Source organism: Castor canadensis, chromosome 2 (genome assembly GCF_047511655.1).
Source record: "Castor canadensis chromosome 2, mCasCan1.hap1v2, whole genome shotgun sequence".
Lineage (NCBI taxonomy): Eukaryota > Metazoa > Chordata > Mammalia > Rodentia > Castoridae > Castor > Castor canadensis.
In genome coordinates, this window is record NC_133387.1 from 195202095 (window position 1) to 195217441 (window position 15347).

The 15347-nt window shown below is 34.1% G+C and overlaps 1 long non-coding RNA gene across 4 annotated transcripts in view; it reads left to right on the forward strand.

The window, feature by feature from the left end:
• Positions 1 to 349: 349 nt before the first annotated feature.
• LOC141420907 (uncharacterized) overlaps positions 350 to 15347 on the forward strand; it is a 74351-nt gene continuing 59353 nt past the window's right edge. For 2 of the 4 annotated variants that reach the window (XR_012445629.1, XR_012445630.1), the window contains exons 1-4: positions 350 to 478; positions 12442 to 12821; positions 13391 to 13489; positions 14320 to 14413. This is a non-coding gene — a long non-coding RNA (uncharacterized lncRNA). The remainder of the gene's footprint in view (positions 479 to 12441; positions 12822 to 13390; positions 13490 to 14319; positions 14414 to 15347) is intronic. The other 2 variants (XR_012445632.1, XR_012445631.1) reach the window with 2 other exon arrangements.

Genomic DNA, 15347 nt, shown 5'->3' on the forward strand with positions numbered 1-15347 from the left:
AGGATTAATTCACCATCTTTTGGGGTATCCTCTCTTTGGCCCCCCTAACTCTAAGTGCACCACTCTTCTACTTTACACTTTTCTATCTCAATAAACTCTCCTGCTTTATTTGCAAAAAAAAAAAAAAAAAAAAAGAATTAATTCACCGTTTTCACTACCGTAAGTTTTGCTAGCTATTTTTACCTGGAAGCTCCCATCCACAGTGGTACACAATTTCTCTCATAAATTGTTTTGGACCTCCCATGTTCCTCTGCCTTTTCGATCTTTGCCCATCTTCTCACACATCATTTTGTACTGTCCTCTCTCATGTGTGCCGCCAAGAGAAAGATCAATAGGACTATGGCCCATGAATGATGATGCTAACTTTTGCCAAAAACCTGGCATGTCAAAAGCACAGGCAAACATCAAGCTAGGCATACAGAGTGAGAAAAGTGAAGGACACAGTGTTTCCAGGACGGGACAAATGCAGAGAAGCCAGGTGAGCTGGAACATTCTTTTGAGTGTGTTTTTACGTGTGTTACTTTCAGTTTTATTGAATTTAAAACATTCTCTATTTTCCCATTTAATGCTATGACCTACAAATTAAATAATATTCTGGTATTTATTCCTACACATTTCAATTTTTTTCCATATATCTTTCCCTTGTTAGTTTCTAATTTAATTCCATATTGCTCAGCTATAATACTTTATATGATTTCAGTTTCTTATAATTTGCAATGATTTATTTTATGGACTGTGATATGTTCTATTAAGACCATACCATATGCACACATGTACATACGTGTATGTACATATATAATATGTACACATGGAAAGAATCCATTTGCTGCTGCATGAGTGCACTATTCTATAAATGTCAATTAGCTAGCTCAACAGTCTGATGCTGTTCTTCAGTTTCTAGATGTCAGAAATTTTTCTCTTTGCTTCTATGAATTTCTAAAATGGTCAAGGATCCAGCCATAAATGAGGATTCATCTATTTCTCCTATTAATTATAATAATTTTGCTTCCTGCCCTTTGAAGCACAATTGTTAGGTGTCTTGGACACTTAAAGTTGTTTAGGTTCTTAGCGAATAATCTCTATTATTCCATACTACATCTTTTCTCCTTGGTTCTATTCCTTTTTTTGCATGATTTACTTGGTTCAGTATTAATATATTGCATGGTAGAAACTTTCCTTATCATTTTAATTTTTTACCTCAATAAGTTTTTATATTTAAATAATTTGAAGTCCACTTCTTGCAGCCAGTGTGTAACTGTTTTCTTTTTTGATATCCAAAAAGAAAGTCATTATATTTATACTGGTGTATTAATATTTAATATACATTTAATAATACTCTTAGAAGTTTTCTACTTGTTCCTTTACTGCTTTTCTTTTTTCTTCAGTTTTGTATCATTTTCAGGTTGTTTCAGAGTGAAAACATTTTATTTTCACTCTATCACATTTCCTAATTGACACTATTATAGAGATTCCTCTGTGGTTTCCAATATATTTATATAACTTAACACAGCTTTGGTTTCAAATAATATCCTTCTGATTCTTGTAAAATTACAGAACCACGAAGTATACATTATGAATACTTTCCTACCATTTTGTATGCTGCTTTGTATACATTTTATTTTTAAATAAGTTTTGAGTAGGTTATAAAGCCCAAAATATCCTGTCACTATTTTTGATGCAATGTTTAATTATCTAAAGTGAGTAAAAATAAGAAAAGTTTTCATATTTTCTTTCATGTTTACCATTTCTGAACTTTTCAATTAATTTTATTTGTGTTATTTCAAGTTTTTCTCTGTGTTTCTATTCCTTCTCTCTGAAGAACTTTCGCATAGTATTTTAAATTCTCTCAGAGATTATTTGTCTGCAATATTTTTATTTTGATCTCCATTTTTCAAGTACATGTCTACTGGAATTAAATTCTGGTTTTTCAGGCTTTGCTTTTGTTAATAAGCTTTTTCTTGTTTTTTGTTTTTTGTTTTGTAATCAACAGTTTAAAGGCATTACTCCATCTTCTTCTGTCTTTCACAGTTTCTGATTTTCTCCTACAATTCTGATCTGTGTTCATCTGCATTATTCAATCTGGCTGCCTTCACAGATAACATTTTATAGCTCTGTACATTATATTCAACTTTAATATTCCTGACTTTATGTCTGTACTTCAGTTTCATTACAAATATTCTTTAGATCACTGAATCCTTTTTCAGTTCTGTTTTCTCTAATCATGAGCCCATTAAGGAGTCTATTAATTAGTGGTTACTTCTTTTTCATTTCTTATATTTTACTCTTTCTCATCATTTCTTTCTTTTCTTTATTCATTTATTCATATGTGCATACATTGTTTGGGCCATGTCTCCCCCCTGCCCCCTGCCCCCTGCCCCCCACCCTCTTACTCCCCCCACTCCCCTTGCTTCCAGGCAGAACCTATTCTGACCTTTTTTCCAATTTTGGTGAAGAGTAGACATATCACACTGATATTTATAATTTACCCATAACTATTATTCACCTTTTACTAAATCTTTTAATATTTCACTATAGGAAGTTAAACCAGCTGATCTGGTATGTATCTACCATCACATGGTCTCTGAGTTTTTTTCAGTTTTTGTTCATGAAAATTACTTTTTCTCCCATTATTTGAATATTGTAATTTTTGTCATATATCTTATATTGTGTGAAGAATAGAAATGGAAGTAAACAATATTGATATCTGTAAACACCATTCTATACACAATCAAAAAGGAGTGTTAAGCCAATTTTGTCAGTATCTGAGCTGAGTTTGGGGTCATGGTTGCTATGGTTACCATCAAGTGCAATCTGGATTTCAATACCCAGTAAACATCTTTCTTGTACTGGGAGCTGAAGGGTTTTTGTTTTTTCTTTGCTCACTTCAGCTTTTTGCCAATTTCAACCACTGCCCCATAGATTTCTCGCTCAAAGATCTGCCTCTACAAGGACAGTTGAAGGGATTATGAAGATAAGTTAGTGGTGAGAGAATGGAGAATGGAGATTTCTCTGTGTTATTGTCTGATATCAGTCCTGAATAAGTCCCACATATCTGGGTCTAGGGAGGTGGGGATTTGTGATAATTCCTAGTATTCTTCCACAAAGTAGACAAACTTTGTTTTGTTTCTGTGGTGCGTATTGTGGGGAGCATTTCTTGTTGGTCCCCAATAGGAGACCTAGAATTATATTTCTCAGGGTTGAGGAGGCATCCTTTCTCCCATACTTTCCTCAACAGGAGTAGCTATTTCTTGAAGGGGCTTGGTTTTCTGCTTCTCCCGCAATATAATACGATGCACTGCGGAGATGGGGGTGCTTTCTTGCGCTTTTCTTGAAACACAGGCTGATCTGTTCTGAGTCAGGGGTCACTCAGAAAAATAATGTAGCATAAATAAATTATGGCAGCTCTTGTCTTTACATCTTGAAATCCATAGAGCAAGCAGTTGTGAAGAGAAAATGGATGTAAGGTAAGGAGATCAAAAACATGATAGAATCCCCAAACAGAGCAAAGTTTCACTCAGGTAAGCTGAAAGTCTGTCACTTTCTGTTGCTTATGAACTTTAAGGTATGAATGTCCTACAGAAGCTGAGTCTTCTTTACAAAACTAACCATACACCTTATCTATGAAGCAGTGAAATTGAAGGATCCAGGGAGGGGTAACATAGCCTCATGCTATACGGGAAATCAGCTAGTAACAGCATAGGTGAGCCACAAAATATCTGCTTATTCATTGCCACTTTCCAAATATCCCAGTAATACAATTTTTTTTTGTTAATGGTACTGAGGCTTCATTCTTGTTAGGCAGGTGCTCTACTGCTTAAACCATATATCAAGCCCTGTTTCCTCTGTTTATTTGGACATAGGTTTTCTTTTTCTTTTTTTTTTTTTTTTTTTGCCTACACTGGCCTGGACCATGACTGTCCTATTTTATGCTTCCCATCATAGCTGGAAGGACAGGTGCATGCCACCACATCCAGGTTGGGGATCTTGAAAACTTTTTTATCCATGCTGGCCTCAACCAAGAATCCTAAGTAGCCAGGATTACAGGTGTGAACCATTTTTGCCCTGTCTAGTATTACCATTTGTGGTGCACTCTAAATAAAAATATTAGCAATAATTTAGGGAAATACAATTCATCCTAGCTAGGGGATATGTTGCAAAGTCTCCATTCTCTATTCTCTTCACTGCTTTTGCACACTATGGTATGCACTCTTACATCATCCATCTTGCTCTTAAGCTTCTCATATGCAAAATTCAGGGTTATAGAAAGAGTCTGAAAATAAGTTTAAGCTTCAGTTGTGTCTTGAGATACCAGGAGTTCTACACTGTTATGCTAGCTCACACTCACATTGTGATTTTGAAGGTCACCAGCTTTTTTGTCTTTGACTTTGAGAGTGTATAGTTATCAGATTTCTATACATTAGAAAATAACCACAGCTGCCAGTCTACAGATATTATCTCACCAGTTCCCAATAGCAGATATTTTGAATATCATCTCAAGTTATTTAAAATACATTTCCTTATGGTTTTTGCATGTCCATGTAAGGACTATGTGAAGTGACTTTTCCATTGAATTTCAATTTACATTTGGAACATTTTAAAAAATGGTATAAGATCTAAATGTGCTTACTTTAAAATAGGCAAGAATCATGACACATGTAAGACTTTGTAAAAAAGGCTTAGATTAACAACAGTTCATATGACCAAAACCATCAATAGTACTTAAGTTGAGTATAAATTAAGTATAAGAAAGTTGGCCATTGAGGGGGTGGGGGGGAGAGTGAGGGGGCAGGGCGAAGGGGGGAGAAATGACCCAAACATTGTATGCACATTTGAATTTAAAAAAATAATAAAAATAAATTTAAAAAACAAAGCTAAGCCAATATGTGTTTCAGATTAATAAATTGGGGATACTAGAAAAAAAAACACTTCCGATGAGTGGTTAAACTCTTTGTTGGTGAATCTAAATTTTCATGTCATTTTAATTATAACTGTTGTGGTCAAACTGTTCTAGAAACTTATTGTTAAGATTTTGGTAGATTCATGTCTTGTTGACAGCTCAGGAATTAGAACACTTAGCTTTGAACTTGCTGTTGTATTTGTAATATTTTATATGTAAGGTGTTTATTTCCATCATTTATGATTATCATGTCACCAGATCTTTTATTCAGCACTGTAATGTTATAGTGTGATTCTTTTGAGTGGTCATTACATTTTTTTCATTGTGGAAATTGTTGTTATCAGGTATTTGACAGTTGTTCAAATTAACCTTTCTACCTATCCGACTTGCTCTTCCATTTATTAAATAAATTAAGTCAGCACTGTAAAAAAAGAAGAAAAATAGTGTCATCAACAGCTATTGACAATCAAGAATGAGTTAAAAAGCAGATAGTTGAGGAATTTAAAAAATGATACCTTAGGAAAAATAATTGTGGTTACTAAGAAAATTATATTTGGAGAAGAAGAGATTAGGGGAGTCTCAAATATCTGAGAACTATTTCAAAGAAGATCGAGCACTCGCTTCTGTCTAGTTCCTTAGGTGACTAAAATATATAACTTATGATGAGGCAAATATTAATTTGGTGTAAGGAAGAGCAACAAAAAAATCCATTAAAATAAGCTGCCTTGTGAATTAGTGAATGCAGTACCACTACAAATGTCCCTGCAAGTTTGAATGTTTTCTGATCTAGTTATTAGGATGACAGTAGAGTAGCAATTACCCAATAGATATTTATCTGAGAATCACCTAGAAAATGTTTTAGATACTACATTTGATCTTAGCCAAAAGTAGAAGAAGTGGTGGAAAATGTTCTGGAAATGCACAGAGCTGGACCCAAGTAAAAGATTCTTTTTTAAGTAAGCCTGTGATGGCCACAAACAACCATATTTTAAAGTTTCTGAAGAGATTCTGACAGTTATTTCTGTGAGAATCTTTAGAATATGGAGTTGGGAGAAAAAAGGTAAGAAATGGATCCAGAATTTGCAAGCCTGTATTCACAAGACAGAGGATAATCAGATATACTATCAGAACCCTTCATTCCTGAGATTCAAATATAATAGGTGTAGGAAAGGATGCAGATATCAGTATTTTTTTTCAGCTTAAGAGAAAATTTCTTTTTTTAAAAAAACTTTTATTATTCATTTATTCACATGTGTGTACATTGTTTGGGTCATTTCCCCCCCCCCCACCTCCACCCCCACCTTCTCCCTCCTTCCCCCTCCCCCTCCCCCTTCCAGGCAGGTCCTGTTCTGCCCTTATCTCTAATTTTGTTGAAGAGAAGACATAAGCATAATAAGGAAGACAAAACATTTTTGCTAGTTGAGTTAAGGATAGCTATACAGGGAGATTCCTAGCATTGCTTTCATGTACAAATGTGTTACAACCCAAGTTGATTCATTTCTAACTGATCTATACACTGGTTCCTGATCCTCCTTCTCATGTTAACCTCTAAAAACTCATCCTCAATGTACTTCTTAAGCTCCCAAGGCCAAGAATTAGAAGACAGATAGTTTTCAGGGTCAAGTAAAACTTTCTAACCCTGGTATTTTAATTAGACTGAATTTCTACTTTAGATACAATAGAAGCATTCTATTTAATGCAGTCTTCCGAGGTTTGGAAAGTATAAAGGTAAATCAGGAAAACAACCTTGCTATGGTTCATTTTCAGATATTGTCCTATTATAGGAAAATTGCTGTCCAATATATTCAGTTCTCTATCTCTTAATCACTGCTGCAGTCCTGACTTTTGTTTATCTATGTGTTCTTCAGCCATACATTTTCTGGTTTTATATATTGTTTTGAAGAATATTGCTTCTGTTTCATTGCTACTATTTGTTTTGCTGAATCCTTCCTTATTTACTAAACATTTCCAAACTTTTATTTCTGGGTCAATCCTAAACCCTTTAATCTCAAGCAAACAGATACTTCTAGAGTACATCTAGTGATTAAGACATTTTATTCCTCTATAATAACATTCTTGCAATGGACTTCCAAAGTCTTACCTAAAGCACCATCATTTTTCCTATCACCTACGAGGCACTAATGATCCACCATCTTACTTATTCTCTGTAGTCATGCTTCCCTTCACTTACTCTTCTCCTGCTCCATGGATTCTTCTACTTAGCAAGAGCACTCACTCTCTCTAGGCTCCTTGCTCGTGTTCCCAGAATCTGGTGTATTATTACTGGAGCTCTACACAACTCTTTTCATGGTCTCCTCTGACCATATGTCAGCCTATCAGAGATGCCTTCCCTGTGAAACTTGTGAAACACACAACTTCTTTATTTCTGTGCCTTATACTATTCTATATTTTCCTTCATCACACTTACTTCATACCATAATCTTAACTTACGTGTTTGTTTCTCTCTATCTTCCTTAAGCTAATATAAAAGTCCTCTGAAAGCAGAGATTCAATGGGTTTTGAATATTAATTTGTCTCTAGTTCCCAAACCAGTATCTCACATAGTATGCACTCAGTAAATATATGTAAAGTGAATAAATAAAAAATCAGATATAAGGTAATTTCAGTCTCAGGGATTACAATTTGACAGTCATTCAGGTCTAGTATTTGAGTTAATTGTAGAGTATCCAAAATTCCTGCTTTTCTCTGTACCAATCTCATTGGTTGCAGAGAGAATAAGCAATCCCCAAAAGTAAAGGGATTTGAGGGCTAGTCAAGTTGTGCTTTAGATTTTCATTCTTTTAGTTGTGGTTGTAAAAATGTGTACTAGTTAATTTAATTCATAATAGGATACACAGAGAGACATCATGGACAAATATAGAGGCTTGCAAAGCTATTTGTAATAGGAAATGTAATTTCCAGACTAACCATAAAAAAAATGTGCTTGCTGTGAATTGTTACATTTTTAAGGTAGAATAGTATCTTGGTTTTTGCAAAGTTTTTCCCTAAAGCAATAAACATAGTAATTCAATTATCTGTTCCATTTAATTACTGGGTAATATACTTAATTGATATACTCTAATTATAGTACTGTTATATGTAAAAAAAATCTCTGGTGTGAAATAATTTTAATAATCAACATAAAAATAATGATCACATTAGTGTAATTTTATATTCTGCATAGATCTTATAGTTTAGCTTAACCTATAATTACAAATATGAATCATTTGTACATGTTAATAATTTGCATTTTTAAAAAAGCTGCCTTTACAAATACATTGTAAATATAAACTTATTAATGAATTTTACTTCACATTTCTCTGGAAAATATATTTGAAAAAAATAAGTCAGCATTTTTCTCATTAGTTTATGTAATTGTCAGCCCTAGAGTATATGTAAGATATTTACTTGTGCCAATTAACCCATTTCATTTCTAGCATTTCTTATAATCCTTATGGTGAGAGGATAAATATCTGCCTCACTCAAATGCCTCTCCATTATTTAGATGGCAAAGTCTTACATAAATTCTAAAGTGTCAATGAGAATCTGAATTGCTTATTTTGATGTGTGTCATTTTAATTGAAATTTGATAAAACTGTATATAAATAAAAGAACTTTGTGTGGACAATAAATGCATGACAAATGTCCCTGAGTACATCTGAGTCAGCATCCACAAAAATGCAGAACATTTAGGTAAATAACCAAAATAAAAGAATGAAGAAGGAAGAGGAGGAGGAAAGATCAAGTAAGAATACAAGAAGGAGGACTGTCAAAAGATAATCCCCTTTTGTTTGGGGCAAATGGTAGGAACACACCCTACACAATGCAAAAACACTGAAGTCAATGAGTACTTTTTAAACAATGAAATAATATAGCTATTCCTAAAGCTTTATTTTATAATAACTATTTTTTCAAAAAGCATCCATCATAGCTGTGGAGGAAGACATAAAGCAATACATAAACATACACACATTCTATTACTAATGGGGCAGGAATGAGGCAGGAAGACTAGATGTCTAGTTGGATGTATCTAGGGAAGAAGCCTAGATACCAGTTTCCTCTATCATTTTCTTGTTGCTTTGTTTTGTTTCATTTTTGTGAGATAAGGTCTTGCTATTATAGTCCAGGCTGATCTTGATTTTGCTATTTAGCCTAGGCTGGCTTTGAACTCTGGATCCTCCTGCTTCCCTCTCACAGTGCTGGAATTATATTCATGCTTACACACTTATTTTAAGCCCTTTTACAACATTAGCTCCTCTGAGCCTGTTTCTTTACCTGTAAGTGGTATTAATAATGCCTATCCTACAATTGCCTCTAGTTCACATCAGAGATGAAAAGGAAGGGAATAAATTAGGCTTTGTGACTGGAAAACCATAAAGAAGACAGTTAAACAGCTGTTGAAACTTCTGTCACTCAATCCACTTCATTTTAACTGGTCCTTCAATGGGGAATCAACTTTTGCAGAAGTTTGACCTTATCTAGGAAACATAAATGACCTTAATCATGATCTCATCTTCACTCATATCTGTGGTTGATTCTGGCTTTCATTTTTTTTTGAAGGAAGCATTTTTTTATTGAAGCATAGCATTTGAAAATTCAAGAATATCATCATAACAACATTTAACATGTTTAGGTTTTAAATTAGGAAAACAGTTTTGCCATTTTCACTGAAGATCTTTATCTAGTCACTTCCCTTTCAATATATTTGTCATTTAAAGTCCAACATTTCTCTATGATTTGATAAACTAGTATTAATTACTTTAAATTTTTAAGATGAGCATGACAGATGGAATATAAAGGTTGTCTTTTTGATTCCCTATAAGGATGTTAGCTTTCTATAAGGCATGTCATTGGCATTTTCTAAATTCTTTACAATCTAGGTTTTATTGTGTATGTGTTTCCTGGTAACAAAACAAAACTCCAGGAAGCTGGGCATGGTAGTACATGCCTATAATTCCAATATTCAGGAGGTTTAGTTAGGAAGATCACAATTTCAAGGCCAACCTGAGCTACAAAGGGAAATACTGTCTGAAAGACAAAGAAAAAAAACAACTGGTATAATATCAGGTTGCAGCCAGTCAGTCCCAAGCCACCTATCATTCTCTAGATACTTTTCTTCAAATCACTTCCTAAGTCCATTTTCAGGATACTGAAAAAGAAGACCCAATGTCTTATAAATTGTTCTGAATTTATTATTTTTTTAAATTAATGTGCTTTATTTGTGAGGTCAATTTTATATTTACGGAAGAACTGAGCAAAAGGAGCAGAGTCCATACTTCCTGCCCACACAGTCTCCTATGTTGTTAATATCTTGCATCAGTGCAGTACAATGAACCAGTATTAATACATTCGTGTTAAGCATGGTCCATAGTTTACATTAAGACTCACTCCTAGTGTCTTATGTTTATGGGTTTGGGCAAATGAATAATGACATACACGCACTGTTACAGTATCACAAAGGATAATTTTATTGACCTAATAAGTCCTCTGAGCTCTACTTGTTCATTTCCCTTCCTCTCTCTATGCCCTCCACCCACAAATACTGGCAACAATTTATCTTTTTACTGTCTGTGTAAATTTGCCTTTTTCCCAATGCCATGTTGAAAGCCATGTTGAAATAATACAGTATGTAGCCTTTCCGATTGGCTTCCTTCTCATAGCAACATGCACTTAAGTTTCTTCCGAGTCTTTTCCATGCTTGTTTGCAGTACTGGGGATTCAGCTCAGGCCTTGATGCTTGTTAGGCACTTGCTCTACCTCAGTGCTTTTATTTTTACTTGTTTTTCAGATAGAGTCTTGAGCTAACTTTGCCAGGGTTGGCTTACTATTGTCATCCTTCTAACTCTGCCTCCCTGGTACTTAGGATGAAAGATGTGCCCCACAACACCCAGTTCCTCCACATCTTTTCAGATCATGACAGCTGATTTGTTTTTACAGATATTTTAATTTTTGGATATAGCACAGTTTATTTATTCATTCAACTACTGAAAGACACCACAACTGCTTCCACTTTTTTACTTAGAACTAAATCCACTATGAAGATTCACGTGTAGATTTTTGTGTGAACATAATTTTAACCTATTTAAGTGAATCCCAAGGAATGTGATTTTCAGACCTATGGTAAGTGTGTTTCATTTTATAAACAACGTCCAACCTGTCTTCCAAAGTGGCCGGCCATACCATTTCTCATCCCCACCGTTAATGAACATAAGGTCATTGTGTTCCACATCCTTTTTGGCATTTGGTGTCTTATGTACTTCAGAGTTAAGTCATTGTAATAGATATGTTATAGTATCTCCTTGTTTGAATTTTCACTTCCCTAATAAGATAAAACGGTGAGCATCTTTTCATCTATTTTAGTGCAATTTGCTTTTCTTCTTTAATGAAGTATCTGTTCAGATCCTTTGGCAAATTTGAAATTGGTCTATTTATTTTATCGTTGTTGAGCTTTAAGAGTTCTGTATACATTTTGCATAACAGCCTTTGATCAGATGTCTATCTTGCAAATATTTCCTCCCATTTTGTGACTTGTCTTTTTAATACCTTAATTCACTAAATTTTTATTCAAGAACAAAGCACTGTCCTCTAAGTGAAATGTCAAACAAAAACATTCTGTGAATGTATCAAGCATTGGGAAAGGGAAATAATGCCGAGTAAGACAATGTTTGCATTCAAGAAGCCCAGTACAAAAAGGAAGTGCTAGGAATAAATGAATAGATAATTACTCCATAGATGTGTTATGGTTAAGGAACAAAGGAGGCATATTTAAGGTCACCATAACAAATCATAGACAATTAGGATCCTTGAAGAAGTTACCTTCAGGCTTGAAATTTAGTACGGTACAATGTGGGTGAGAAAAATATGTGCAGGATATCGGAGAATTCTGGGGCAAGACACTGAAAACAAAAAAAAAGAAGGCATGATTTGTGAAGGCAACCACCAGTCTTTTGGTGTTTGAGTCAGAGAATGCCTTGTGATGAGGCTGGAAGGCTGGAAGGAAATGGATTTTGGAGCCCCCTCATATTCCAAATCAGAGACTGGACTTTATTCAAGAATTGCTGAGGAACATTCAGAGAAAATTAAACCTAGAGTGAAATTGGATTCTGTTACCAAGACAGGCAGACCCAAGAAAGTTTATGTCACAAATAATATTTGCTACTTCACTATAAGATATTTGTACAAAGTGGAATGCAATAAAAGCCAAGCCATAACTGCTTTAATTGAGGAATGAGGCAGGAATAAAAAAAATATTTAGTTTAAGTTTTAAGGGATATGCAGAAGTTCAGGGGAGTATGGATGTTTACTTTGCAAAATGATATAAAAAGGAAAGGGAAAACAAGTAATCATCCACAATCGATAACAGAATGGGAAAGTGAGCCCCAAAAGAGAGTGAAATCATCTCTCTAGTCATCTGAAACAAACCCTAGTGGCTAATTTATATTAAAAGGCCCCATTTTGATATGGATTTCCTTCTTCATGATGTGAATATGAACTGATCATAATAGCAACTCTTATTTTCCTTATTATTTTATTTTATTTCGCAGACTTCAAAGTCACCTCCAGAGGACATCTCAGGTTCCCATGATGACTAAACCAAGAGATGAATTAGCATTTAAAATTGTCAAGACATTTCTGCCAAGAATCTCCTTTGATAAGTAGCTCCCTCATTTCAAATTTTATATTTAAAATTGAATGTACTTGAGAGTATCAAAATTGTAATTTGATCTCATTAAAAATCTCAACTTAGCTAAACTCCAGCCTACAGTGGAGAAAACCACAGGGACCTTGCTTTTATTCTAGCAGCAAGAAAAAGCAAAAAGTAAAACCACAAGCTAGTGTGGCAAGCAATGAAGCACACTGAGTTCTAAGAGAGATAGCAGCTTCCTGGAAGAAATGGGATGTGAGCCCAGGATCACCTGGCAGAGTAAGACGATATACTGGGCGGCATACAAACCGATAAGAGTTCAGCTTCATGTTTAACAAGTCCTTAAGTGTTGGATGCAGGCTAGTGCAAGAGGACACAGAACATGTATATATTCACTCACATTTACCAACTCTTCTGGGTGGGTGCTCTCCAGAAAGACTGAGAACAAGCAAAGAAGCCCTGGTGACTCATAACTAAAGAGACAGCTTGGAAGGTTCCTATAAAGTTAAATATAAACTTAAAATATAACTGAACAGCCTCACTCCTCAGTATTTGTCCAAGAGAAATGAACAGTTTTTGTCACTCAGTATCCTATTTGTGAATCTTTATAATGACTTCATTCATAAATACCCCAAACTAGAAGCATCCTAAATATCCATCAAATAGTGAATGGGTAAATAAACCATAATACATCCATAAAATAGAATTCAAGATAGTAACAAAAAAAAGGAACAACCTTCTGATACAGTGAACAAAGTGGACAAATATCATAAGTTACTGCAAGCAGAACTTGAAAGAACAAACTGGAAGTATGACATTAAAATAATTTAATTTCTGTTATATTCTAGAAAAGGCAAAAGTGGAAGGATGGAAAGGAGTTCAGTGGCTGGTGTAGGCTGCAATGGGGTTAATGTTTGACTACAAGAGAGCATGTATGAATTTTTGAGGTAATGGGCCTATTCTATTTTGATTCTGTAAGTGGTTACATGAATATGTAATCATAGAATTCTGTGCCCAAAAAAGGGTGAATCTTACTGCATATAAAAGATATCCAAACAAAAGTCATATAATAAAGTTCTTTTAACTGTCCCTAGATTGAGAAGTGAGAAGTATGCAAAGCAATTTTAATTTTGAGATCAAGCAAGTTCCAAAGTTACAGTTTGCATCATAATTCTGCTCTCTTTTTAAAACTTAGCTACACAGTGCTAAAGAACCTATTTGGAACATTTAATTCAATACAGCAAGTGGAACTGTGTGGGAATGAAATTTAGGCCTATATATTTAAATTTACACCAATAGTCTGGAAACACCATGAACAAAATACAAAATACTCTAAACATAATATTGCAGTAACTTATAGCAAAATGAATAAGAATTATATTAAAGATTAATTTTATAGTCATTTCTTCAGGACAAATAAGTACTTTGAATAAATGCTACTATCATGTAATTTAAAAATATTTTTTCATCACAGAAAAAATGTAAAATATAAAAATATGTCATGCCAAAATATTCTGTATTTGCATGTATGTGTTTTGTGATTACTTTTTTTATAAACTTCTAACTTTAATAATAACTGCACTCAAAGACTAAATTTGCTGTGAAATGCAAAAGTCAGAGTACCCTTGGTCTCTTCATAAACAGATACATATGCCATCTATAGTTTTTCTTGACCATTATTTAAATGAAGGTAACAGGAATGAACAAAACAATATTTAAATAATTTGTTCTCTGTGCAAATACTCAAACAACAATAAAGGAACATCTTTTCTTGTAGTGTGGCATGGAAGCACTATCGACCACCTGAAATCACAGATGTCATATGAGGACCAATTGCCTGTCTACTTGGCACACTCTTTCAGAAGCAGTTGGTGAGACCAGCAGCTCTTGAACTGCCTTAAGGGCTGTCATATGCCTTGGTAGTTGTTGAATTAATGATCCTCTCAGCTCTCCTGACCTCAAATTCTTTCCCTGAGATTATCATGCTAAATAAATTAATTAATTAAGATGAAATGGAAACAAAATTATTTTCAGATTTTAGTAGTCTAGTGTAATTACATAGAAATCGTTTCCATATTCAGTATTAGTGATTAGTGTGTTATGAATTTGAGTAACTGAAAGTGAACAGTTTAATCTTATGCTTAATGTAATCAAGACCATGTCTCTGCTTGTATGCATGTCTCATGCATTGTATGCATGGCAGGTATTGGTTGTGTATCAGTGAACATGGTGTAGACCCTATGATCCAGAACAAAGTCTAGCAAGCAACACAGATATGTAAGAAAATTTTTACATTGTCACTGAAATATTTTATAGTTGTTGATTTTGTAGTTTTTTTATATTTTTGTAGTTGAAAGATTTTGTAGTTGCATATGAGACCTTTGAATGCAAGGAAAGAACAACTGAATCTGTTTTAAAGCATTTGGAAAATGTTCACAGAGGTTGAATGTAATTGATCTAAGTCTTAAAGAAAAACAATGAATTTTCCAGGTAGAAAAAGAGATAAAGGAAGTTCAGGCTAAAGAAACAGCATGTATAAAAATAAGTATGTGAGAAGGGACATAGTGTTCTAGAAAAATGGTGAGATATGACAAAAGAGGAATTTATTGAAAATAGTTAAATAGAAGAGTTTGACATGGGTTAAATTGAGAAATGTTGAAATGCTTATTATCATCTTTTGCTTTAAGGCACAGAGAATCATCAATAGATAAACTGAAAAGAAAGAGTGTCTTAGATTATGAGGACAGAAGACAAGTAATATAGTATAGCTACATCTCCTATGCACTGGAAATCCCACTAGAATCT